The sequence below is a fragment of the Condylostylus longicornis genome, unplaced genomic scaffold, assembly GCF_029603195.1.
Source record: "Condylostylus longicornis isolate FDR11 unplaced genomic scaffold, ASM2960319v2 ptg000077l, whole genome shotgun sequence".
In the NCBI taxonomy this organism is placed as follows: domain Eukaryota; kingdom Metazoa; phylum Arthropoda; class Insecta; order Diptera; family Dolichopodidae; genus Condylostylus; species Condylostylus longicornis.
Window position 1 is genome coordinate 4,699,824 of NW_026578045.1, and position 27,700 is coordinate 4,727,523.

A 27,700-nucleotide genomic window follows, 5' to 3' on the forward strand; every position below is an offset into this window, starting at 1 on the left:
TTGGATATTACAGGGTAAGCATTGAAATAATGAATATACCGAATAATCAAAACAATTTTCTCATTTCTATATACATAATTCTTACGAATTTCACATTTAAACAACAACTCAACTTATTACTGTTTATTACTGAATTAAATTGCAACACCACCAAATACATATAAATATACGATATCTACTACAATTTTGCAGCAACGGAAATTCTAACCCGTGAATGTGTAAAATAAATTTAAAAAAAATGGTATGTGAAAAATTTTACTTTTAAAACAAAAACACTAAATTGTTCTCTTTCAACACTAATTTTTTAACAATTTATATAGGGAAACCTTTCTTTTATTAAAAATGTGAAAACATCAGAACGGAAATTTGGGCAGTGGGGGGTTGAGGAAACTATGATGGTATCAAAATGCTATAAAATAAATGAATTACAAAATTAAATTTAATATGAATGGAGGAGTGTAAAAAAAACAAAGAAAAAAGAAATGAGAACATTGTTAAAATGAAAAATCTTTTATGATAACTCGCAAAATACAAAAAAAAACAAGAAACCAAAAAAACCCAGAGAAGAACGTTATATAGTCGTCTAAAGCTAAAGGATGTAAATAAGTTTTTAGGATTATGAAAGCTCATAAAAATGTCATAAAACCTTAATATATTGTATACATTCTTTCATAGAATTTTTAGCTTAAAATGGTTTGTATTGTACCATGTATGTATGTTTATATTTAATATTGGTGCATATTATGTAGAGAAAATAAATAAAGTTATATATGTACGCGAATATATGCACATAACCTATACGTGGTATAAGTAATTTTAAAAGGATAACCATCATATCCTAAAAACATTTTTTCCCATTTTTTTTTTCGACTATATTAGAGTGTGTAATTTGAAACTACAAGAATTATGTTTGGTGAGCGTTTTTACTATTTTATTACTTATAAAAAGTATGTATATATACTATTGAATAATGTATACATGTATGTATTTAAAAAAACATTTAAGAAATGTAATAGAATAAGTGCAAGTAATGAAATTCCCAAACAAGAATGATTTGACTTAGATCGTAAGTACTTTATTGAGATATTAAGCTGAATTGGGAGGCTTTAGATAAATCATAATAGGATACCGAGTAAAATTATTTCAATTATCATTCTGTTATTCTAGTCGAATATTTAATTATCGTTCGTTCTTAAGTGGCTAAAATTGCCTCAGCAGTTCCAACGAATTTGCAGCCTAAATGAACGAAATTTTTGTTTATCTTGACCGGGCAACATTAAAAGTTAATAAAGACATTGTTTTTGTGAATGTAAAAGGCATCAAATGTCATATTTCTGCAAATATATGAGTAGATTTTGGCACAATGTTCGCTAATAATAGAAATAGAATATGCTCGGATGTCCCATTTTCTTAATAGTGAAAGCTGTGAATAATAATCGTAGCCAATCACAACTTTTGCAAATTGTTTACCAGATCAAAGTGTTCTGTAAGGTGACTAATTGCCTTCTTATTCTAATTGCCATTAAAAAACATCAAGTGTTTGTGCATTACTTTTATAGAAGTGTGGTTATAGTAGAGTTAAAACTTAATTTATTGTATTGATTTGCATTGCTTGCATCACCAATGATTTTTATTTCAAATTTTTTCACACTTTAATAAGAGACAGTAGGGCTTTACAGTTTTCACGAAATTAACCTATTAAAAACACATTATTTACAGGCTGTAAACCAAAATTTACAAAATCTTTTAAATTTACAAAGGGAAAATATTGGTATTTATAGGAATTATTTGTCAGAAAATTTTGAAGGAATAGGAGTAATTACGATAAAAGTGGTTGCTATTGCAATATTACTGTTTGTTGCTTTAATGGGATAAGCACAATACTTTTTATTTTCGTATAATAGTGTATTGTAATAGCAAACCCGGATTTAACAATTAAGCTGCCGGGTAAATGTTATATTACTATTCATTCACAAGAGTTTTTGCTTCGAAAATTACAAAATTCTATTGGAACTATATTAGAATTGTTAAAATATTCGAACATAAATTCCAAAATAAACAAGATTAAAGAAATTACCAAGTTGTTGGCAACTTATCAACCGACATATAGACTGATTTAAAAAATTTGTCTACGTGATTTTTTTTCCTAGTATTGCTTCGTACAATTGAAACGTGATTTTACTTCCCGATATTATATTTTCAATAGTTTACATACCATATACATATGCCACCCTGTATTGTATAGCCAATAACATTTTGTATGATTGTAAAATGTTAAGAAATTCTTAAGAGCGTGAATATATATATGAGAATTGTTGGTTTGGTGTATATTAGATTGAAGAAATAAAGAGAAAAATAAATAAGAGTAAACACAATAATTGTTGTTCTATTTCTTAACATATTTTTCTTGTACATTCATACAAATATACGTATACACATTTAAAGTATATCAAGTATGTGGGTTTTTTTTCTCAACATTTCATTCTCATAATTTTTTCTTAAATGTTTTTTCTATTCTCAGTTTTTTTTTTTTTTTGGTTTCTTTGATTGTAAAAGGACTCTAAAGATAAGTGCAGAACGAATTATTATTTTTGGTTTTGTTTTCAGCAAAAAAAAAAAAAACTCTAATGCAATTTAAAATGAAAAGTAACTTTTTATCTTAAATTATAAATGATGGGAATTGATATACGCTTTTCTTATTATTATTATTTAGTATTAAAGTAAGCATAAAGAAAAGCAATAAGACAACAGAGAAAAACAAAAATATTAGTTATTTGCTTTCCTCATATTTATTTTTTCTTTTCGGTGAAATATGATGCATGCGCATAAAAGCAGTATTATTTTATTTATGAAAGTATCAAAGACTTTTTTCTTTGTCTTCTGCTATACACAAGAAAAAAAAAATAAAATAATTCTTTTTTAATTAAATTAAAAATAAAAATAATATTTATACAATATATGAGATTATTAGAAAAAACATAGAATCGTTAATTTAATTTCAAGAAAATGATTTTTTCAAAAGATTAAAAATTAATTCTGTATTTCTCATATTACTCTAGATTTGATTAATAACAAAAGGATTCAAATTGCAAAATTTCATTAATAACGTAGAATTAAAAATTATTTGCGAATTTTAAGAGAATTATTTTCGTTCTTAATTCAGTTGGGATCAAGTCATTTATGCAATTATGAATTCAAAAATATTAAGAATTAATTTGCAATTATTAAAAAAATTGTCATAATTTTGAAATCTTTGTACCTATAATGAGTTAATCTAATTATAAGTTAATGAGAAATCAAGATTCTTTGGAGGTTTTTGAAACTTTTTTGTCGCATATCAAAAATTACAATTGTCCGGAATACTATTTATTCGAAAATTAATTAGAAAATAAAAAACAGTCTGTCTGGAACGTTATTTTTCCAAAAAGTGATTAAAATATGAAAGCGCGTCTGTCTGGGACGCTATTTTTTCGAAAATTGTGTAAAATATTGAAAAATTTATTCGCAAATTGATTGAGATATGAAAATGCGTCTGTGTGGAACGTTATTTTTCCAAAAACTGGTTAAATCATGAAAATGCGTCTGTCTGGAACGCTATTTATTCAAAAATTGATTAAAGTAATGAAAATGCGTCTGTCTGGAACGCTATTTATTCAAAAATTGATTAAAGTAATGAAAAATCGTCTGTCTGCAACGCTGTTAGTTTGAAAATTAATTAAAGTAATGAAAAAATGTCTGTCTTGAACGCTATTAGCTCGAAAACTGATTAAAATATGAAAATACGTCTGTCTGGAACGCTATTTAGGAAAAAATTGACTAAAGTAATGAAAAATCGCCTGTCTGGAACGCTATTTATTCAAAAACGGCGGTTAAAATATAATAATGCGTCTGTCTGGAACGTTCGTTTTTCGAAAATTGATCAAAATAATTGATTAAAAATAATTGATTGAAAATTAATCAAAATTAAACACTGTTTACTGGAAAACTGATTAAGATATTAAAAAATTCGTCTGTCTGAAACTCTCTTAGTTCGAAAACTGTTGAAAATATTGAAAAATGCCTGTCAAATGCTAAAAAAATATGATAATTTGTTTGTGGAATGGCATTTAAAATCAGTTTTAAAGGACTATTTTATATTAGACAATCACAACAATCTAAATAATACATTCGAATCAACAGATTAGATAACTATTAAATTACATAATATTGTTATATCAAAAATTACTCATCATATATAAGAATTATTTAAATAGAAAATAAAAAAGCTGAGCAAATGAATTCACATCTGGCTTTTGACACAATTTAAACTTTTACTATACGTTAATGTTATACACATACATAAAATATACATATATACGAATGTATGTATGTATGTAAATATTAATGGTAATATTGTAATATTTTTCTATTTGAATTCGTTTCGAAAATATAAAAAAAGAAAAAACTAAAAAAAATTAGTTTCCTTATTTCCTTTTCTACAATATATTTTATAAAGAAAGAATAAGGACATTTTGTAATAATAATAATGTCGAGTTAAATTCTAAATGTTTTCGGATGATAAAATATATTCTGGCACGAAATGCCTTTTAATAAAAAAAATAGTTGGTTGATTTTCTATAAAATTAAAGGTTCTTTTGTATATATATATATATAATGGCATGTACCCAAAATGTATACGGGTGTAAGTATATATAAAATATATATTCTTGTATATATTCGTATGTAATTTTAATGTTAGATCAGTAAAAATATAATATAGGCACATTCGAAACTGAAATATACAACATATTATTTATGGGTAATTTTTATAGATCTAACTGTATTATGCCAGTATTTTGTATTATCTATTTCATGATTAGCACGTTGAAAATGGAAAAAAAAACTGAAAAATGACTTATAAACGTTTTTTGCGACTTCTTATTTTACATACGAGTATAAGAACTTTAAATTGTGAAAATATTCAAGATATTATCGAATATTTCATTTTCAAACTATAAAATGTTTGATATCATACAAGTATTGTTTGATATCATACAAGCAAGTTCATAGAGTTTAATTATTAATTTTTTTTTGATTGTTATGAGAATTACAAAATATAATTGTGTTGTATCGTTTGATTTCTAACACGGCAACACAAACTTATAGTTTGATTTGAATCTTATTTCATTACGTACGAACTAAACGATTATTTTAAGTATGGTTTGATTTCAAACATATCTCAAATTAAATATTTTATTTCGTGTGATTTCATACAAATTCAAAGTTTAATTCCCTCCTATGTTTGATATGATCCCAAATTTTATATTTAAATTGTTTGATTTCATACAAATTTACTTTTATTTTCCATTTGACTTGATATGAGCTTAAAGAATACTTTTCTGGTAATGGCTGATGTGGTTTTACACTAAACCTAATTCTATTTATTCCCTTATGTGTTATATACATTTTAAAATAAATTTAACCTGCACAATATTATTGAGAATATCTACGCACCACAGTAACGTTTATGTTATTTTAGATAACTATTTGTAGAAATATTTATGTAACTATATTACATATACATATTTAATATTAGAAGGCACAATAGCATAGTGTTATTTCGTAAATATATACTTTATTGGTTCCATAATACTTTTATGACTATAAAAAAGATAAAAATAAAAATTTATTTGAAAAAATCGCGCTTTTACCACTATAACAGTGAACAATATTTTAAGAAGTCATAAAAATTGATCCCCAAAAATTTAATAATAGGAAAAAAAACTATATGTATTGTTATAATAATACTGTTATAATATATATATACAAAGTAGATATACACACAATATAATATAAATTGAGTTTATAAAAATTTATATTTCTAATTGAGTCCGTGTAAATATTATATAATATACTTGCATACTGTTATATTGTAAATAATATCAAAAACTATTAAGTTTTGTAAGCACTAAACTATGATATAACAAGACTAGTAGACCATTGAATAGTAGATGATATAAAAACTGTTATATTTATGATAGATTTACTTGTATGTGTATATAATCTAAAAGCAATGTAAGTCATAAATCGTAATTTTGTAGTTATTAATGGTAATAATTTCAATTTCACTACATTTACTACTAGAAAGCAAATAGTTTGGGTTCCGTAATCTCAGAAATTAGTTTTTAGTATTTCATATATAATAAATATTCTTTTATAACATGTTCGATATGGTCAATATTTTGGTTTAAAACAAATGGATATGCAATATTGTTTTTTTTGTTTTTTGTTTTGGAAATTTTTGCAAATTGGTGAATATTTTTATTTACGATTTTAGGTACATTAATTATTAAAATTTCTCTTCTCACAAGAAATAAATTTATTGTTTGATTTATATTAAAATAATGGAAATTTGAAATTTATTACAAAAATGCAGAAATTATGAAAAATTTTTTAATGTATTTAGTAAAGTTATTAATATATGATCGTGTAGTGCGATATTAAAAATAATTATATACTATAAATTTGAAAAGATAATGAGCAAATGGATTAAGGGATTATAGTTTCGTTAAATTGTGAATAATAAACGAGATTATAGAGTATTTAGCGTATTTACAATAGCAGCGTATCTGTGGTAGTGGAATAGATTGTATAAGAGTATTTTTATATTCTCTTATACAATCTGTTATACATAGATTTTATATTAAAAATTACGCGCTACATTCCTCTCATTTAAACATGTAATTAATTAAAGTAAAATTATCCTATATTTTATATGTAAATCGTACATGTATTAAATTTACTCACGTGTATATCATTATTTTGTCATTATTTACTCTTTTGTAATATAATGAGAGATCGAAACTAATAATTTATTTTTATTCATTTTCAATATTTCATTTATACTAAAATGAGAACAGTTTACAGGATAAAAGCTCGTAAATCTTTTATAGAATATCGTTGACAGCATTTATATAGATAAAAGTGTTATACAAAAGTGTTATACAAACTATCCTCAATAAAATTTGAAAGAAAATGTATTATAATTTAATAAAACGCACCATAATGTGATTTCGAGTTATAATTTTTCTGAGTGTTAAATTTATACTCAAAATATTTGTGCCGTATAACTTTACATTTAATTTTATTTAATAATTGTAATAAAAACTTTTATTCAATTATATTCTAATTTTAAACTCTTCCCTCATTATTAACATTCTTTGTTTCCTTTTTTTTTTTGGGAAAATATTTTCAATAGTTCAATAATTATTATTGTGAGCAAATGTATGTATTTATCCCACATTTCCAAATTATAAATTAACTATGCGTGAAAATATCTTTAACATTTTCATATCATATATATATATATATATATATATGGTATTAATATGTAAAAATCTTATTTTATAAATATCCTTTTTATTTTAATATTCCTTTGAAAAGCTCTTGTAAATTTTATAATTTATTTTTATTTTTTCCATTTTTCCTTTTTCAATATCATAAACATTAAATTATACAAATTGATTCCATATATATGTATATCTCATTATAATTCACACATATGAATATTTTCATAAGATAGCACATATTATGCCACCTTGAGGGTAAGACCAGAATATTTCTGATTTTATAATTTCGATTAAATTAAGTTTTAAGAGGAAAAATTGTGAGATATTTGCATAGATGTGAGAATTTTAAAATTTAAAAAAATTACCACGAAAAAAACCTAGTTCATTATTTTAAGCGACTTTTGAAGAGACTTTTTCAATTCAAGTTTCACAATTTTTTCTGCGATTAGCATTTCGTTTCCAATATGTTCCCCCCATAAACTAAATAAAACTTTATTTAATGAACTTGTCTAGAATTCCGACAGTATTTGACCAGAAAAATTCGAAATACATAATTCTGGTAGAACTTTTCATTGTTACTATTATAACTAGTATTAACAAAGAAACTGTCATACACATTTCAATTATTTTTCATTTCTTATACAAATTTTCTTGATAGTTACAATTAGTCCCTAAAAAAGCGGGAGAATTTTAGAATTTCAAAAAATTGTTAAAAAATATTACAATTTTTGGGCTAGATACTTTTAGCTCGATACGGTATCAATTTTTGGAATTAAAAACAATTTTGTTGGAATTGAAATTAATAATTTTCAATTATTACGGTATAATTCTCAGCAGGGTGCGAATATACATAATATGAAGAAGATACCCGTGTGTATATAAGTATGTTTTAAAGAGAGAGAAAAAAAAATAATCATAATTGAAATAAATTACGATATTTGTTGCTGAATAATAATATGTAAATTATTGTTGAAAAGGAAGAAGGAGAGAAAAAGAAACTTTTCTTATTTTTTTTATAACAAATATAAATTTTTTTCTAAGGAATGAAAAAAAAAATTGGAAACTTTTATAATAACAGGAAATTTTCAAAAGAAAAAATTGTTGGAATCGAAAACGATTTTGTTTACTTGATTCCTCGCAATTTTTTTTTTTTCTAAAAAAAAAAACAGGAAAAACTGTCTTTTATATTAGAGAATTAAAGTCTGTTTATGTTATTTGATTTGGCATAAGATTGTAAGAGAGAAAAATGTCATGCTAAGTTTATTTCAATAGAAGAGAATGAGATTTTGTTTCTGTTTGCTCTTTTTTTTCTTCTTCTTCGAAATATAAAATTAAACAAGAATATGTTCGAAAAAAAGAAAAGAAATATAAAAAAAAAATAAAATAAAAAACCAAAAGTTTGGCATAATAATCATCCAATCATATAGACATATGATTACGATAATGAAGATAAAATTTAAATTTAGTTGTTTATTTGCTCATTTTTTGATTTTCTTCTGTTATTCTTATTACTTCTAATTTACTCTTTATATGAAAAAAAAAAAAGAAAAAACAAATAATCCGAAAAAAAGAAGAGAATGAGAAAAAAATAAGATTTTAACTTTTAACAAAAATTCTAATAAGGATGAGCTCAGCATGATTTCAAATGAAAAACATCTTTATTTGATATACGAGGGGTTTTGGTTTTGTGCGTACAACTTCTTAAATTGAAATAATTTGGTAAAAAATTATTATTATTTTTTTCTAATTATTTCGAAATTGAAAATAATTTCGAAATGATTTCATAAAGAAATTGAAAAATTCTCAATTTTGATTTATCTTGTTTATCGTAAATTATTAATTTTTATTAATTATAAATTCGTGACACTCGAATAATTTCTGGATTTTCATTTTAATGTTATTATTTTCATTACTAGATCGAGGCAGACATACAATTTTTAATTTTGAAATTATTTGAATGCAAAATAAATTGCGCGCCCAATTAAGCAACTAATGTAACTAGTTCAAACAATTTGATCATACAACTGCATTTATCCGTGCTTGAATATAAACATATGGAATAAAAATAAGCCATGAATTTTGTAATTAATTTCCAATAAAACTGTTATATTGCAAAACAAAAAATTTCATGTCTGCTAAAGCTTTAAGTAATACTAAAAATATTCTTAAAAATTTAAGACATTTAAAAATTTTGCATATTTTTTGGGGCAATATATTAATAATTTGTAATAGTTGTAACAAATTTTTCATAAATATAAATTTGTTAATTTTGATGGTGGTTAAAAAATTTTTCTGATTTGTTTTGATTGAATATTTCTTAAATTTATAAAGTAAGGCAAAATTAACGGAGAAATGTTAAATTACGATTTTATTTTATATTATAGAATTTTAGTATTTTAGTATATCATTTATAGTAAACTCTTAGTAAAATATTAAAATTTTCAATATTGTTCCGTTCATTTTATATTGAACATTGTTGGGTTCGGATTAAAAGTACTACTATTTGAAAATATCCAATGAATAAAATGTTTTTTAGGGCATATAGTTTTTTAACAGATTTATAGTGACGCCCGAAGAGGGGCTCATTAATAGAGTAATTTTTTTTGTATTTTGCTTTAAAATTTCTTTTAATTAATTTCTTAATAGTGAAGTTAATTGTACGAAAATTAATATTTAAATTATAAAAATAATTTTTATATAACAGAATAAAAAAATTAAATATTTACCATAACAACTCTTTCAATATCCAAGTGTTTTACAACACAAAATAAACAAAATGGCATTCATTATACACCTACAACTTATGTTTATTAGTAGCATCTCCCAGGTTAGTTTTTAAATTCAAGTTTTGAGCACCATGCCACCTAAAAGAAAAATAAAAATATTAATATTCAAGAGGGTTATAGTTTCGACTTACAAAAAATTACAAAATTTACTTTTTAAATTTTATTAATTAAATTTCAGTTTGTTTTAATTTAACTAAGTGCTCTAATAATTTTTTAGTTTATAAAAAAAAAAAAATAAATAATTTATTATTAAGAAATAAAAATTTTCTTGAATATTTTACAAAATATTTTTATAAATATTTATTAGAAAACCTTAAACTCAATTTATTTGTCTTAAAATGTTTTAACAATTCCTTTGTTTTAAAACTTTAATAACCTAAAATATTAATTAATTAATTCAATATTTCTATACCCTGCACCTTCATGAAGACAATATTAACTTTGGTACGGAGTTTATAACGGAGCTGAGTTGTACCCGGTATAGACCTGTATATATATTCTTGCTCAGCGTAAAATTCTGCGTTGATTTAGACATTTCCGTCCGTTTGTCCGATCGGATCATAACTCAAAAACGAATAATGCAATCGGCACCAAACTTTCAGAAATAATTTCATTTATCTCAAGAACGGACCCTATTTTAATTGGACAAATTCGGACAACGGGTTAGGGTAATTGCCGTACAACTCAAAGAGATTATTTTAAATATTTCAAAAACTAATAAAGTTATAAATATGAAATTTTGTATACGTGTGTCTAATTAAATTCTAAATATACTGTAAAAATTTTAATTGAATAGCTGTATTGATTCAGGTAGCTTACATACAATTCTAAAAGCTAATTTTAAATATTTGGAAAAAATAATAAAGTTAGGCTCATGAGATTTTGCGGCCATTGACAGATACAACCATGAAAGCTATACAACCATGAAAGCTAATTCTAAATTTAAATAGTTGTTAAGGTAAGACAGGAAGGGTATAATTAAAGCGGTTTAGACCGAATGAAATTTTTTTAATTGTTTTTTATTTTCTTTTTGAATTTTTAACAATTCTAATGAAAAATTCAGAATTTTATTTATGAAATCATAAAAAAATTTCACATATTAATTCATTTCAATTTTTCGGTCTTCTTTTGTTTTTTAAGTTAAACACAAGAAATATTTTAATTCACAATAAAGAATTAAGAATTCCTCACTACATACACACGTATGTATAAGAAGAAGACAAAACAATAAAATTTTATTCTGTTCCCATTAATATTTTTTTTTTTGCATTTCTATTCAAAAACTATCGTAGAATCTTATAAGAAAACTTGTATAATAAAATTCGTCAGGAAGTCATTTTTCTTATTTCTATATATCTCATCCGATGTTTTTCCCCCTCCCTCCCTCTCCCTCTCACTTCTTCCTCACTCACTACTGTTATCCTTTTATTTGGAATAACCAAAAAAAAAACAACAAAATAGTTCTAAATACAAACTATACAAATTGAATAAACTTAGAAAAATGAATAAACAATTTTTCATCTCATTCCCTTCCATCATTCTTTTAAAACACATACATCTCTCTTTTGGTACATAATGTTATCATCATCATTTTAATGAAAATAACAAAAGATAAACATAATAATACACACCGAATGAAGAAATAGAAAAAGTTTTCATGTATAATTTAGAATTACAAAAAAAACCGAAAAAGAAAGAAAACGGAAAAATGTCCAAAAATAAATCCCATCAGAATATTATAAAAATAATATACAGGACACCGGATATAAAAGGCGCATCATAATTTACTGTCTCTTCTTGAAAAGTGAATTATGTTTTTTACGTCCTACGGTAATTTTTTAAAAATGAATAGCATAAGTATACTAGCTATAATGTAATATTATTCATAGACATTTTTAAATATATACACTGTTAGAAAATTGTATGGGAATTTTATACACAATTTTTCTTATTAATAAACAAGATGGTTTTTGAGTAAATAATTGATTACTTTTTTTGTAGTAAATTTACTGTAATAACACTGTGTAATGTGAAATGTACTTTTCTATCGTTTAATATCAATTGATATATAAATAAGTGTGAAATTACTTTAAAACAAGTAAAAACATTTAAGTCCTTCTGAATCAACTGAATTATGCCCTATACATAATGACAATTCGATTTTCAAAAATTTGACACTGTATTGATTATAAACAAAATTTAATGGGCCAACTGAGGAAAATATTTGAGGCGTGTATAAATTGTAATTTAAAAATTTTTCATTAAATTTCATAGAGTTACTTCAATCAGTTTTTGAAACATTGAAAATTAACTTTAAAGGTTGAATGGAAAAATAATGAAAATTTGCTTTTTGGGGTATGGAACGCCATCTACTTGACATATCTGAGCTCTAATTCGAAACATAACCGTTAAATTTCATGAAACTAACATTTTTCACATATTTAAAATTAATTTTGGCAGGTTGTTGGTATGATTCGAGACATTATATTTTGTAATTAATTTTTAATTCTAGTATAATGTCATCAAAAAGGAAAATATTCGTTAACTTCCAACAATAATCGAACCCGAATCATTTTTTGCTTTATGCTAAAGATTTTTTTAAAGCGGCTACTCATCTACAATCATCTTCAAATAGAAATCTACTACATTTAATGTTGGCAACCCCACTTCCCAAAATTTATTACGAAGTGAGAGGTTTTTTTTCAGTGTATGTATAAGTATATGATCTATGCTTCTAATGTAATACATTATGATCCTTTATCCTGAAAAATAATCTCAATACATTATAGTAAATAGTATTAAAAAACTTAGCTTTAACCTAATTACTATTCAAATAAAATTCTAAGAAGGATTTTTTTCTATATATATATATATTGTACGGTTATTTGTCAAAATAACTGAAGTACAAAAATATATTTTTACATTTGTTTTTTTTTTTTTTTGTATATTTAGTACGTGTTTCGATTTTAAAAATTAGGAAAAAAAAATTTCAATGATATTTTTTTTTTTTTTGTATAACAAATTAACTAAGTTGATATTTGGTTTGAAGGTTTGAACGTCATATATTTTGAATTTTTTTGTCAAAAAAGTTTTTGAAGTTTTTTTTTAAATAAATTTTGAATTAAAAATTAAGAGAAAAATAAAAATATTTCTATAATAACATTTCGAACTTGTTAACTTCTTACAATTTTAAATTTGGCAACACGTTTACTAAGTTTAATAAGTTTAATATCCACTCTACCTATATATACGAGTTGACAGATTTCATTAATTTGACAATTTTACTTTCGTGTACATTTACGTATAGTAGTTGACATAATAATATTTTACTAAATATACAGAAGCAGTAAGAGAACAGCATTTTATTCAACTCACTCGGAAACTGTATTGTGCATTTGATCTCATTTTATTGATCACACATCACAAGTATACATTTTCTCATCAAAAAATTAAAATCTAAAAATGACAATTTAAACAGATTTCTCTAAATAAATAATTATAACATTATGTGAGTAAATATAATATTTAATCTCTCTTTCTAACTCAAAAATAAACATATAAGTTATTATTTTTTTTAAAGACGAGCTTTTGTTAATTTTTAATTGCATGCATACGAGTAACAGCTGTCATGCTTATATTAATTTTTAATTGCATGCATAACAACTATCATGTATGCAATTAAAATTGAGTAAAATATAAATTATTTATTACTTATAATTCTACTTATAAAATGTCATGCCAACATTGCAATTCATTCACTTCTCTCTCATAAACTAAAGTTTATTTGCTCTTTAATTTATTAAGAGTAGTTTGGGAATTGTAAGATTTTAGAATAAATTGCAACTGCATACACATGAATTAAAAATTCAACTTTCTCGAATATCAATATTAAATTAAGCATGTTTAATATAGAGATTTTAATCTTATGTAATGAGAGACCGTAAAATATTAATGAGATCCTAAAAAAAAACTTCAAATAAAACGTATAATTTAAGATTAATCAATTTAAGCGATAAAATCTCAAAATTATAAATAAATTAAAAATTTTTTATAAAATTTTTTTTTTTTATAAATTTTGACAAATCATTTTATTACTTTTGTCATAAGTAAAATCAAATAATATTAACGATTAAGTTTCATTATAAGAATAACTCCATCTTACAATAATGAGAAAATTCTCTTTTCTTTATAATAATAATGAAAACAACAACCACAACTACAACACTATAGTATAACATTAATAACAACAAAGGTTGCTTAAAAGTTCAAACCATATTATTCTCCTAGTATATTTTTTAAGCATTAAAAGTGTGAGTTTTGTGGTTTGTTCTCTCCTTTTGTTTTTCGTTTGTTTTTTTGTTTTAGATATAAAAATTTTTCACTTGGTTTTTCTTAAATTGTGTCTTTTTCTCTTTCTCCTTCGCTTCTTGTAATATGTATAACAATAAGTGCATATACATACGAAGACATCTTTCAAAAAAAATTTTCCTTTTTTTTTGTGTTTTTTTAATGTTTTGTGATGTTTCCTTTTTTATATCTACTTAAATTTATCCGAGAGAAAGTAATATGTAAAAAATTATAAAATATATAAAAAAGAAAGCTGTATGAGTAGCGTAAAAAAGACATCACGATAATATTATACAACCGTATGTATACGCTACTTCTGTTATATTAAATGTATAACATTCTGTTATATATACATAATAGTATTATATTATAAAATATAAGGATCTAAACAATGAAGAAAAAAAAAAAATGAAAAAACAAGACAAACTCATCATATCATCATCTACACGTCTTACACTCATAATTATACATACATACATAATATAATATGTTATATAAATTTATAAAGATTTTATGAACAAAAAAAAAAAATAAGAGAGTAATTTTGTCATCTAAAATTCGTTATTTTTAGATTTTTTAAAGCATATAAGAGACAGAAGGAGTATAAAATAAATTGGAAAGTTATTCAAGTTCCTTGATATTTTTTTTCTCTTTCTTTCTTTTTTTTTGTTTTTTTTTTCTATAAAATATATTATAAGTTGCACTTAAGTTCTAAAAATATGACATATGTACATTATATGGCATTCGTATATATAGAATAATAATGCAATAACATAATATAATGTTAGGAAAAATATGGAAAAATGAAACAATGGTGACGTGAAATGTATATATGCTTCAATGTATGTGTTTGTTTTTGAACTGTGCGGTGAGATTTTGTACTAATGCTTGCAGATTTTATAACACTATTTATTGGACTAGGTTTCGTATGGATTTCTGATTGATAATACTAAATTTTATTTATAATTTTAAAATAATGCTTGCAGCTTTAGCAAATAATTCAAAAATAAAAGGGTTTTTTTTTAAGGAAAAGGTTTTCTGATATTTAAAACGCCATTTAATTGACACTTAGCGTTTTCGTTGAGAAATTTGATTTTACAGAAATTTCATATTTTTAATAGCATGCTCTTTTAACGAAATTATTCTACTAATTATAAATATTTTAAAAGTGTTCCTTAATTTTCAAATAATCTATAAAAAGGAAATTAATTTGATTAATTGAAAGTAACAATTCAGAAGGCAGTTTATCGGTTAATAAATTGAGTAAGTTAAACAAATTAAAATCGTATAAATATTCCTAAGATGTTGAACGAAAATAGCTTGTTATTTTAGTTTGCAGTTCTGCAATTGAATTTGCAGCAAAAAAATTAATACTAACGTAATTTGTAGCAGCTGTTTGTTTATTTTCAATTTGACAATATTTGTGCCTTATTTGATTTATAATTTTTTAATTTTGACATTTGTTGCAATATTAGGCATTTTCAATGACAGAACTAACTTCATTTTTAGTTCTAACATAGTATAGTCCCAAATATATATGAGACATGAGCTGTCAATATGAAATCAATATGCCTTTCACGATTTTTAACACTGTTATCCTCTGGCACACTACTTTTATGAGTTGAATAAGGGGCAATATTATCAAATATGTGGTATGAATAATAAAAATCTAATTTTAAGAACAATTTAATTTTATACAAATATATTGCGATAAATATTTTCGAGGAAGCTCTTTAAAGAGAAAGAATATTATATACATTTTTATACACTTTATTTAAAACATATAACAAAAAATATGGGAGGCAAAAAAAATTTTAACAAATTAATTAAAATACATGACATATATGGAGAAAACATCAAAAATCTGCTCTCAGCCTTTTTTTACCAAAAATTATGTAATTTAAATTGTGGTTATCATTATGAAATTTTGGTTACCGAAAAAAAAAATTTTTTTTTTAATTTTTTCCCCGGATGTAAAAATTTTAAGAAATCAATAATATTTTAAGTATTTTCTCTTTAAAATTTCAACAGAATTTTAAATTCTTTACGAATATTTTAGAATTTTGTAAAATATATAAAAAATACTTGTGTATGTACTTTGAATGTTCATTGTATGTTGTGGATGTTTTTATGTATTCCGTATTGTGTTATACTTAATAGCCAAATTTTTTTTTTGTTAAATCTAAAAATATTGTTAAGAATAATAATTGGGTTAATTATAATTTATGGATATTTTATATATAGTAGTCAATTTTTTTGTTGCTACTTCAAAGAGAAAAGTATTGATTGCACTTGTAATGAAAGAATATAGACTGAGAAAAACTTGTTAAGAAAGAGCATCAGTAGGCATCTCATTCAACTAAAATAGGGATACAAATAAATTTTTTTTGAAAAATGATTACTTTATTTATTTTATGTATTAGATTTTCAAAAATTTTTATGGTTTATGAAATAACATTCTTTATAAACTTTTAATTTAACATAATATTGAAATATACATGAAGATATTCGAAATAGTTTCGAAATAATTTGTTATTATAAAATTTATATTACGTTCCCTAATTAATAACTTCCTCTCATAACACTTTGAATTTTGTTTTTTAACCAATTAATTTTTCTCTTTTGTGAAATTTGCTTTGTTTTTAGAAAATTCAACTAAGGGAAAAGATGAGTTTTTTTTTAAAAAAGAACCAATACTTTGTTCTCAGTAGAATAGTAAAAATTTCGACTAAAATTTGAGAAATAATAAAAATGAGCGAAAATATACGAATATTAAGAAAAGAGAAAAACTAGCTGTTAGAGATGAAGTCGCTTTTTTCTCTAAATTCATTCGTACTTAAACGACAACAGTAGTTTTGAATTTTGTTACGATCATGAAGTCTCTCATTTATTAAAACTAAAAGAAATGACGATGCAATTAATTAGGAGAATATTAATTAGTTTTTTTTTTACACTTTTACTGAGGTACAATCGGAGATTTGATTTCTGAGAAAATTAACTTCTAATTATTCACGACAATATTGTATTTGCTATTCTTCTTTTTATCACTTTCAATTCTCTTAATATTGTGTGTTAAGGGAAAAATTTTTTAATAAAATTTAATCACCAAAGAATATAATGTGTGTGCATCTATATTTTATTTGCTTTTATAAAAAAAATAATTATCTTTGAGTATTACTATATTGTATATATGAATTACGAGAGAATCTTAGAAGAAAACTAATTTATTTAAGATTAATTCAATGATTTGTAAAATGAACTAATTCTTGATTACTAATGACAGAAAATAATTAAATTGGTAATAAAGGTAGAGACACAGAATAAAGTCGATATAGTGAGAATCGAAATCGAAATCAAAAAAAAAATTATTAAAATATTTGAAAAAAAATATGAAAATTGGAAAAAAAAAATTATTACTCAATAAAATGAAAGTAAAACGAGAGAAAATTTAAATTGTAATAGTACTTTCGATTCTCGATTTTCAAATCGATTCTATTGATTTTACATTAAAATAGTCGATTTAAATTTATTTTATTCTTTTTATTTTTAATAAAATTTCTGAATCTCATTTCCATAATTTAAAAATTATTTTTGTAAATCCATAAAAAAAAAATCATTTTATGCATTATGAGTCAATACATTTATAATTCATAAATGTATTGACAATAAATTATTTAAAATGTCATTCAAGTGACATAAAATGTCATTGACATAATAACATTATATATTAAATTGTAAATCTCTAAACGATTTGCTTTATTAAATAAAGTAGTTAAAATAAAGTCATTTAAAAATATTCGAAATTTAAGAAAATTGTATGACAAAATATCATAACAAATAAAAATGCCAGTAATTTGACAAGTGGTATGTTATTTTTAAAATTTATATGATTGTCAATCATTCTACAGTTGTCAATTAAATTAATCAAAAATCTTTTGCGTAAAAGCAAAATTCGGAATAATTTTTTGTTCAGTTGTTATCTTACGATAATTAACGATATTGTGTATTTGTTATGTAATGGCGTTCAACAGGATTAGTACTCGTTTTATATCTGTCAAAATTATTAGAAAATAGTGAAAAATGTGACTATAAAAGAATTTTCGTTTGACAATACTGATATGTCAAGAAAACATTTAAGAAAATTTTTAAAAGAACTTAGTATAAATTTTAAATTTGATAAATTTTGTATGCTTATGCAGGTCGTGCTATCTGTTATATAAATAAGTTTGAATAAACGAAAAGCAATAGATTTGAATGAATGTCATTAATATTAATGGATATACGTTAATATGTCAAATTTATTTATATGACAGATAGCAAAATCTGCATGCATGCACATATGTTTTTTCAAAAAAAAAATTCCCGTAGAGTAATTAAATAAGTCAAAATACAAAAAAAAAAACGACCTTTACCCAATAATTTGTCAAATTTATGGTATTTTTTTTTCCTTTAAAATTTTTATCTTTAACATAATATTATTTATGTATGAAGATTCATTAATGAAATATACAACACTTATTGTATACATACACATATATCAAAAGATTATACGTATTATATTATATAGTATATATATACAATATAAATAACCTATATAATCTATGTTTTATGTGTTAGATGCCTTAACACCTGTGCAACCGCATGAAAAATAGCTTTAAATGAAAACACAAAAATTTTCTAACAATGCCAAATAACAAAATTCCAACAATAATAACTCGAATATTTTTAGCTTAGATATTATATACAGTATAACACAATTCATATGTGTATGTAGCGTACATGATATTACAATATTATTTTTATGTTTACTCATATTATGTACATATATGTATATGTATATGACATGTTATGTACATGTACAATAACGTACCGCTATGTAGGAACATTTTTGCTATATAATATTTTCATTCTAAGTTTTCAAATCATTCCATAAAAAAAGAAAACTCACTTCATTTCATATTCCCCTCTCTCGTATAAATTCAAAAAGAAGAAGGAGATTTAAGTGAACAGTAACAGTAAAATGTTCCATATTATGAGAAAATAGCCTTAAATAAAAACCCAGATTGAAAAATTCAAATATTAAAAGAGAAAAAATGACTTCATAGTGGCGTAAACGTATATATATATATATATTATGTAATATACATACGTACACAAGATATATATAAATAATAAATAAATATAGCGCATATATTGTATAGTTAACTCGATGACAAGTTAGAATTAGTATGTAAAGTGTAGAATTTAAATTAAACATTTCTAATATTATGCATAACTAATGTACAGTCTGTTTAAAAATTCAATAAGAAACACTCATTTTTGTATAGTTTACAAATAAATATTCCATAATTTTGGGAAGATAGAAAAAGAGAGGAAGGGAGAGAGTTAAAAGACTATTTGATAAATTTCTAAAATTATACAGTCATATTGAGGGATCGCGCCTTTTGATGGATATTTTAAGTTAAAATATAGGTCTTACATTGAAACATTGAAAAGGCGAAAACTGAGCATTCATTTGATGCTTTTGAAACTCATATCCCTAAATTGTTAGAATAAAAATTTTTTGCTTTATCGAAATTTTTGACAAAAGTAAAAAATTGCAATTTTTGCTTCACTAGAATTCGGTCATCATCAGCTTCTTTCGATTTATTTTTTATTTTTCCCCAAAAAGTATGCAATAATTTAATATATTTTGGTATATGAGTGATAATGTTTTAAATATAAGATTGTTTCCCCTTTGTTCTATTAAAAACTCATATTTGTTCAAATGAAAATCTGCTACTTTAATTAATAATTTAATTAATTGCAATTTTTAGAATTTTTTAATTTAAAATATTAAGTGACCCACATTTATTTTTTTAGACGTTCTTCAGTCCATTTTCAGCCAAATTTTATATTTTACTTCTCTCAAAATAACCTCTCTTCTCATACAAATTTTATATTTTTGTCGAAAACACTTGTGAGATTAATGTCAAAAACACTTATGAGAGGGGAATATTAAAAGAGTTAAAAAATATAATAATGGCGCTGCAAGAATAGCAGTATATAAAGGCTAAAGCTCGACGCTCGATGAGAACTGCGACAACTATAAAATGGCGTTTTCTATTCAAAATTAATTTGTTTCTTGTTACATAAGAGAAAATTTTTAAAGAATAAAATTTTCAATGGCAGTGCTGTTAAAAAACTCATTTGAATAACTGTAAATTTTTGTATTATGTTAAAAAATATAAAAAAACGCCATTAACACCAAAAATATTTAATTCAGATTTTTTGTTTAAATTCCAGTTTTCTGTTTTTTTCTTTTTTGTATTTTTGTTCTAACAATTCAAAAAATTATGTGGAATGTTGTAACACACAAAAAAATCAAAAAAAAAAAATAAAAAATTTTTTATTCTATAATTTGAATTTTTTTTTGTTTTTTTGGAAAAAAAATTTACTACGTTATTTCAAGAAATATGCGTGACTGTTTTTATTAAGTGTACAAAAATATTTTTAACAAAAGCAAAACCAGAAAGAAAAAGAGAAAAATACAAGGATAACTGTTGAAGGAAATGGTTTTTTTTTTTTGATTTTGCTTCTTTTTTTTTTACTGAAATATAAAAGAACTTTTGTATTTTAAAACAAAAATAAAATTTTTATATAGAAATTTTATATAGAAAACATTTATCTATTTAAAAATAAAAATTTTCTCTAAAAAAGAGAATTTATTGTGTTGTGCCAAATTTGTGAAATTTAAAAATGAAAATAAGTTTTTTTTTTCGTTTTTAAATGAAATGTGTTAAAAGAAATTTATTTTTATGAAAAACAAAAAAAAAATTAATAATTAATTTTGTGGATTATGAATAATAAAATGTTCAAATCAAAGTAGATTCTCTTAATACACTGACATAAGAGAGAAATTTGTAGATGACATTTTATTGTTGTATGTTATTGTATACTGATATTTGTTATGGGTTTAATTGCCTGCAATTATGCACTCTCTCTCTCTCTCTCTATCTTGTGTCATTTTCTAAATGAAGTTTAGAATTATATTAGAATGGATAAATTACAATAATTTGAGTCTGAAATAAAATCTGATAAAATTTTTGTAAATTTTTAAATCAAATCGCATGTAGTAAATATCGTTTCTAAAAAATGAATTAATGGAACCGGTTTAATAAAACTGCATTTGATGGCAGCAATTATTTAAATTTAGTACTCTTTTAAATGAACAGAATTGAATAAAAATTTTTGTAGTAATAAAGCATAACATTATGAGATGAATAAAAAATTGAGTACATTAATTTACTCCCAATTGGTTTTTATGAGAGAGGGACATATATTCACCACTTTTAATGCGCTAAAAATGAAAAATTTTTTTTTCAATAAATTTCATAAAATTATTCAACTTAAATTTGATTACAATACTGCATTATCGTGCTCTCATTTTCAAGGGAAATTCAAGTGAATTTTTTATTTATGAGAGTGAGTAATAGTACTCTTTTAATTTTGATTTTTTTTTTCGGAACTGAACTGGACAAATTTAATTATTAATGATATTAAAAAAGTTTACCTTGATTGTTTTTCTCATTTTACCTTGATTTTTTCAAATAATTTGAGTCACTCTTTAAAAATACATACATAAATTTCAATGGTATTAATTCACCTACAATACTCTTTCAAAGATTTCTTAAAATCCAATGTCGCCAGAACTACAATTGTTCATTGTGTAGCGATTTAAAAATTTTGATTTTCCCGTTGTGTTTAATACAAAGTTTTCAAGCTAGCCTCACCAAATTTTGATCAACATTCTCGTTCATATTTCATATAATATAATGAAAATTTAATATTCTTCTTTTAATTTCTTTAATTATTTTTCTCTTAATTTATTGTAATTATGTAATTTAAATCGGCTACAACCTGAAATTATTGCTCTTTTCCAAAATTCCACAGAATTGCATAAATGAAAATTTTGTTTGTAATTGGTAGTGTTTGTAATCTCACTTGGTAGTAGTTCTTTGGTAGAAAATATTTAAAAATAAATTTTTTATAATAAATTTCTAATTGTAATTAGTTCATCATAATTTTTTCAACAAAAATTATTTGAATTTAAAAAATCCAAATTTTAAAAAAAATAATTTGAATGACATAACATGGACTACTTTATGAAAATTTTTTTATTTATATTAAAATTGAGTATTTGCTTTTGATAATTTTTTCTCTTCTCAAAATATTTTATTGCAATTGCAACTCTGTCCATCCACAATATCTCAATTTTATGGAGATTATTACTGAGAATTTCTTTCATAATGCAACAATAGAAAATCAATTAAAAAGTTTTTCTGTTTATTAAAATAAATTTCCTCAAATTTTTTTAACTGTATTAACGCTCGAGATAGACATGCGATTTTTAATGTTCCAACTGCTTGATTGCATATTTGTATTCCATAGATTTTTATTTGAGCTTAGACACATGCAACTGTATGATCGCATGCAATTAACCAATCAAACAGTTTTTATTATTTTACAATTTAAATGGTATTTTTAGTTAACGCACTAGATTTGAATTGACGCAAACGTTTAGTTGCCTATATGTGCTCGCAACAATTTTACAATCAAATTATAATTATACAAAACCAAAAATTTCATGTCTATCTGAACCCTTAAGTTACTCATGAGAGTTATCATACGAGTACAATTTGTATAATTAAAAATATTCATACTTGTTAATACAAGTGTAATTTCCAATTAAAGTATTCAAAAACTCTTAAATCATTTTATGATTAATTTTGGGAATACAAACTTTTTTAAAAATCTAAATGATTTGAGACAAATTATACAAATTGATTTTTAAAATCTAAATCACAAAATTTTACAAATTAATTTTCAAAAATTAAATTTAATAATTTTTTATGTTTTTAGGCATTATTATTAATTTATCATTTTTTTTTCAATTTTAAGTGACAACAAAATCATTAATTTAATTATTTATTGGCGTGGAAATATTATTCATTTAAATTTTTTGTTTTTTTTTTTAATATCTTTAATGCTGTAATAAATTTAATAATTGACAAATCGCCAAAAATTATGCTATGCTTTTCATTAAATTAGAAAAAAGGAGAAAGAAAAAAATATTTCAACATATCGTTGGCTGCTAAGTACTACTTTCGTATAAACGCCATTTAATTACATTTTTCAATAGGTCATAGTTTTTTTTATGATTTTTGGGCGGTGGTCTCCCATAATTTTTTTATTAAAGAAAATTTGTCCAGTATTTTCAATAAATTTTGAAATACATGAAGTCTATGACAATTTTTCGAAAATTAAAAATTCAATTTCGGACAATATCATATAAGAATTCGGATAGCTTCATCAAATGTGAAACAATTTCTGATGAATGAAGTTTGGCCACATTACCTTGTAAAATCTTGTATCACATTGGCTAAGTTTATATTTAATCCGTAAAATTCGGAAATAATAGAAAACAAATTAAGAAAATTGAGGATATTTTTATTAATTTCATCTACAAAATAGCTTTCAATTAATTAAATTTTGAATTTTAAATTTAATTTCCCGAACAACTAGTCTATGGTATTTGCCCCAAAACAAGTATTAAACTGACGATAGCTATATATTATTATGCGATATACGATATTATATACGATAAGATATGGAAATTTGCTTTGAAAATTACTGGATAATGAAAGTAAATTAGAGTAGATTTTTAAAATATCATTCTTTTATAATTTTTTTTTTTTTGCGGAAAAGAGATGGCGGAATATTAACATTAATATTCTTCCAAGAAATTTTATTGAAAAACAGAGAAAAAAAAAACATACACAGAAAGAAATACAATCGATTATATTTCATTGAAATTTTCAATAAATCCCAGTTTTTTTTTCTAGTTGTTTTTTTTCGTTGCTTTTTGTATATGATTTAAATTTTATTATAAAAAATAAAATAAAACTCAATTTGTAGCGGCTATAAAATCGCAATCAAAAAAATATTTGAATATTATAATTTTTTTCTCATTCCAATTTCATTGTATACTTTAATCTCTGATATTATGGGTTTGAGGGGAAAAATTATATTTGTATATTATGTGTATATGTATATTTGTATATAGAAATATTTTTATTATATTAAAATTAAATAAATAAAAATCATGAAAATTTTTTAATAAAAAAAAAACACAAAAATTACAATTTTTTTTTTTTTTATGGTTAAAGCAATTTATATTGAAATTTAATTAAAATTTATAACAAATTTTTAGATAGAAAGTTTAAAAGAATATTGGACGAGGGGGAAAGGAGTGGATAGGGAATGGTCACTTTAAAATAAATTTATTGAAAATATTGTAATTATGTTGTTGTTATTATTGTGTTCCTTTACACAAATTTTTTGAGAATTTTTAGTGATGAAAAATCTCTTAAATTTTTGAAATTGCTTTGGAAAAATTGCAAATTTTGTTTTGCATGGCGAAAACATTTTTTTTTTATTTTTGAATAAAATTGACAGTATAGAAAAAATTAATTAATATATAAATAATTCTGTGGTTTTAAGAAACAGCATGGTAAATCGACAAAAAAGGGTATTTCAAGTGAGTTTTTAAAAATTACAATAAGTTTTTATTACATTGAAGGTTACTATTTGAAGATTTTAATTAAATTAAGTGAATATATTATTGCGAAGATTACAAAGAATTAGAATTTAAATGGAAAAATTAGAAAAATTTTAAATTTTGCTTAACGATTTCAGCCTAAAATTAAAATTTTTTCAATAACTACGTTACTAATTGAAATATACAAATCTAATTTTTACAGAATACAGATTAAAACGCAGTTGACCAGAATTTTAAATAAAATTAAAAACTACAAAATTTGACTTAAACGATTTTTGTCTATAACTACAAAATTTTGCTTTCTGTTTCCTACAGGATGCTTTTACCTATAAAATTGAAGATGGTGTAGAATTATTCCAGTTGCTTTAAAATTTTGTCTCGAAATCTTGATTCAAATATACATAAAACTAGTTAATTGTGAAACATAGGGTTAAACAGTTCCCGCTATAGAATTAAAAAGTTTCAATATTTTATACTGATTTTTATTAGCCTTAAATTAAAATGTGCTTGTTTATTGAACTCAGCTTTATTTCTATTTTGATTTGTTAGGTTATATCTACTATTATATAATTGAAAGTAACGTTAAGTATACAAAACGAGAGTAATTTATTTCTCACAAAAAAAATATGCAATTCTCATTCAATTGATTATTTAATTATAATTCACAAAGCTTCACAGTAATTTCCCACAATAATAATTGTCATGTAGCATAATTGCCCGTTTAATATGAAATGAGAGTGTGATTAATGTGTAATTTGAGTTTTTTTTTCATAGCTATAATGGTTTTGTTGTAAATGAAAAGAGATGGCTCTGCTTTTTGTAAAAGAATAAATGAGATAAATCAATTCATGTATGTTAATGTTATACTTTTTACAATTATATATTATTTTAATTAAATTGTACTCAATCTAAGTCGCATAGTTGAAATTTTAAACTTTTTTACTAATAATTGTACTGACCACAATATTTTTATTTTATTATAATAATTTACATTGTTGTCATATATGAAATCACTTGTATATTACCACAATAATTGAGAGTATATTGAGAGTATGATTGATGAGAGAGTTTTTTCATAATATTAAACTCATTATTTTATAATATACGAAAGTTTTAATAAATAACATTTTTATTATAAATTTAAGAGAATGCATGTATTCCAAGCTCAAGTTAAATTTTTAATCACTATAGTCTATTATTATTGATTAATAACTGTTATACGATTTCTTAACAATTTCTTTTAATAATGTTCAAAAAATATTTCCGAAATTTTTCGAAATTTTGAAAAATTTTTTCGAATTTCACTGATATGACTATACCTATATCATTTCCTCTCACTTTACTTTCTCTCCTTCACTTTATTAATTTTATTAATCTGCTGAAATTAAAGAATTTCTTTAAGAGAAATATGAGTAAAAATTTTTTTTTTTATATATTCCGTTTACTCTCATTTGTTGCCAGCCAGCTATTAAAAATTAATAATTTTATAATTTTTTTTTTTATTGAATTTGATTTGAAAAATTTTTTATTGTTGTTGTGGATCAAATTTCAATTTCAACATAAAGAATTTTTTTTTTTTTGATTCTATCGTAATTTTTTCCTATAATCGTTGTTTTTTTGCAATGTTCTAAATCTTTTTTAAGAAATTGCCTGAGGTTTTTTTTTTTGTAAGATAACCGATAAGCGAAATTCTATTTTTATTATTAAAAAAAAAAATTCGTAGATATTAAAAAGTTCATTTAGAATTGGGAGAACTTTTATTTTTTTTTTGAAAATCGATTAAGAATATTGAGTGAGGAGAGAAAAATTCACTTCTAATCAAAAATAAAATTTAAAATTTCATTTTGGGGTCTTTAAAATTATTCTGTATAAATTTATTCTTAATGGTCAGTTTCGCTCTTACACAGAAAAATTTAATTCAAGAAATTTTTTTAAAATTTTATAAATTTCTTTTTAATATTGGAAAAAAATTTTTTATATTGAATTGATTTTTATATTAGTAGAACTATGTAGTACAGTTTTATATAAATTCAAGTATAACAGTAAGGAAATATAACGAGTTCAAAGGTACTCATTCCATTAAGGTGATCTACCCACAACTACCAAAAAATATTTTTAAAGAAAATCAGAAATCAAAAATAGTAAAGGAAACCGTAAAATTTTATTTTCAAGTTCATTTTCTTTTTTTTTTTTAAATTTTGTTCTATGGTCTTTCTTCTTCCTTATTCGACTAAGATAACAAGTTGGGAAATGAAAACAAATGTACGATTCAACTTTGATTAATGAAGTCATTTTTTATTTTTAGATTTTTGTTTCTTTTTTTTTTTTGTAGCAATTTCTTATACTTCTTGTATATATTTAAAATATTTTGAAACTGAAATCTTTTCAATGCTTCTTTGCATAAAAATTAGATAGCCTTTCTGCTTGATATAATGGTATCGCATATAGTTTTGAAAAAAATTGCATACGGTTGAAGTGGGAGAGAAAGAGTTCCCATTTTTACATATTTTTTTTACTTATAAAACAAACAAATTCTTATGAGTTTGTAAAAGAGAGAAGAGTACAGGCTATAATTTTGAAATTGAATATTAAAAGAAAAACACAGTATAATAGTTTATGGTAGACGGAAATAAGGAAAG

General features: G+C 23.0%; 1 long non-coding RNA gene across 1 annotated transcript in view; it reads right to left on the reverse strand.

The window, feature by feature from the left end:
• Positions 1–27,700, reverse strand: part of LOC129612876 (uncharacterized) — a 176,203-nt gene that overhangs the window by 34,782 nt on the left and 113,721 nt on the right. Inside the window, exon 4 of the long non-coding RNA XR_008697283.1 lies at positions 10,055–10,192. This is a non-coding gene — a long non-coding RNA (uncharacterized LOC129612876). The remainder of the gene's footprint in view (positions 1–10,054; positions 10,193–27,700) is intronic.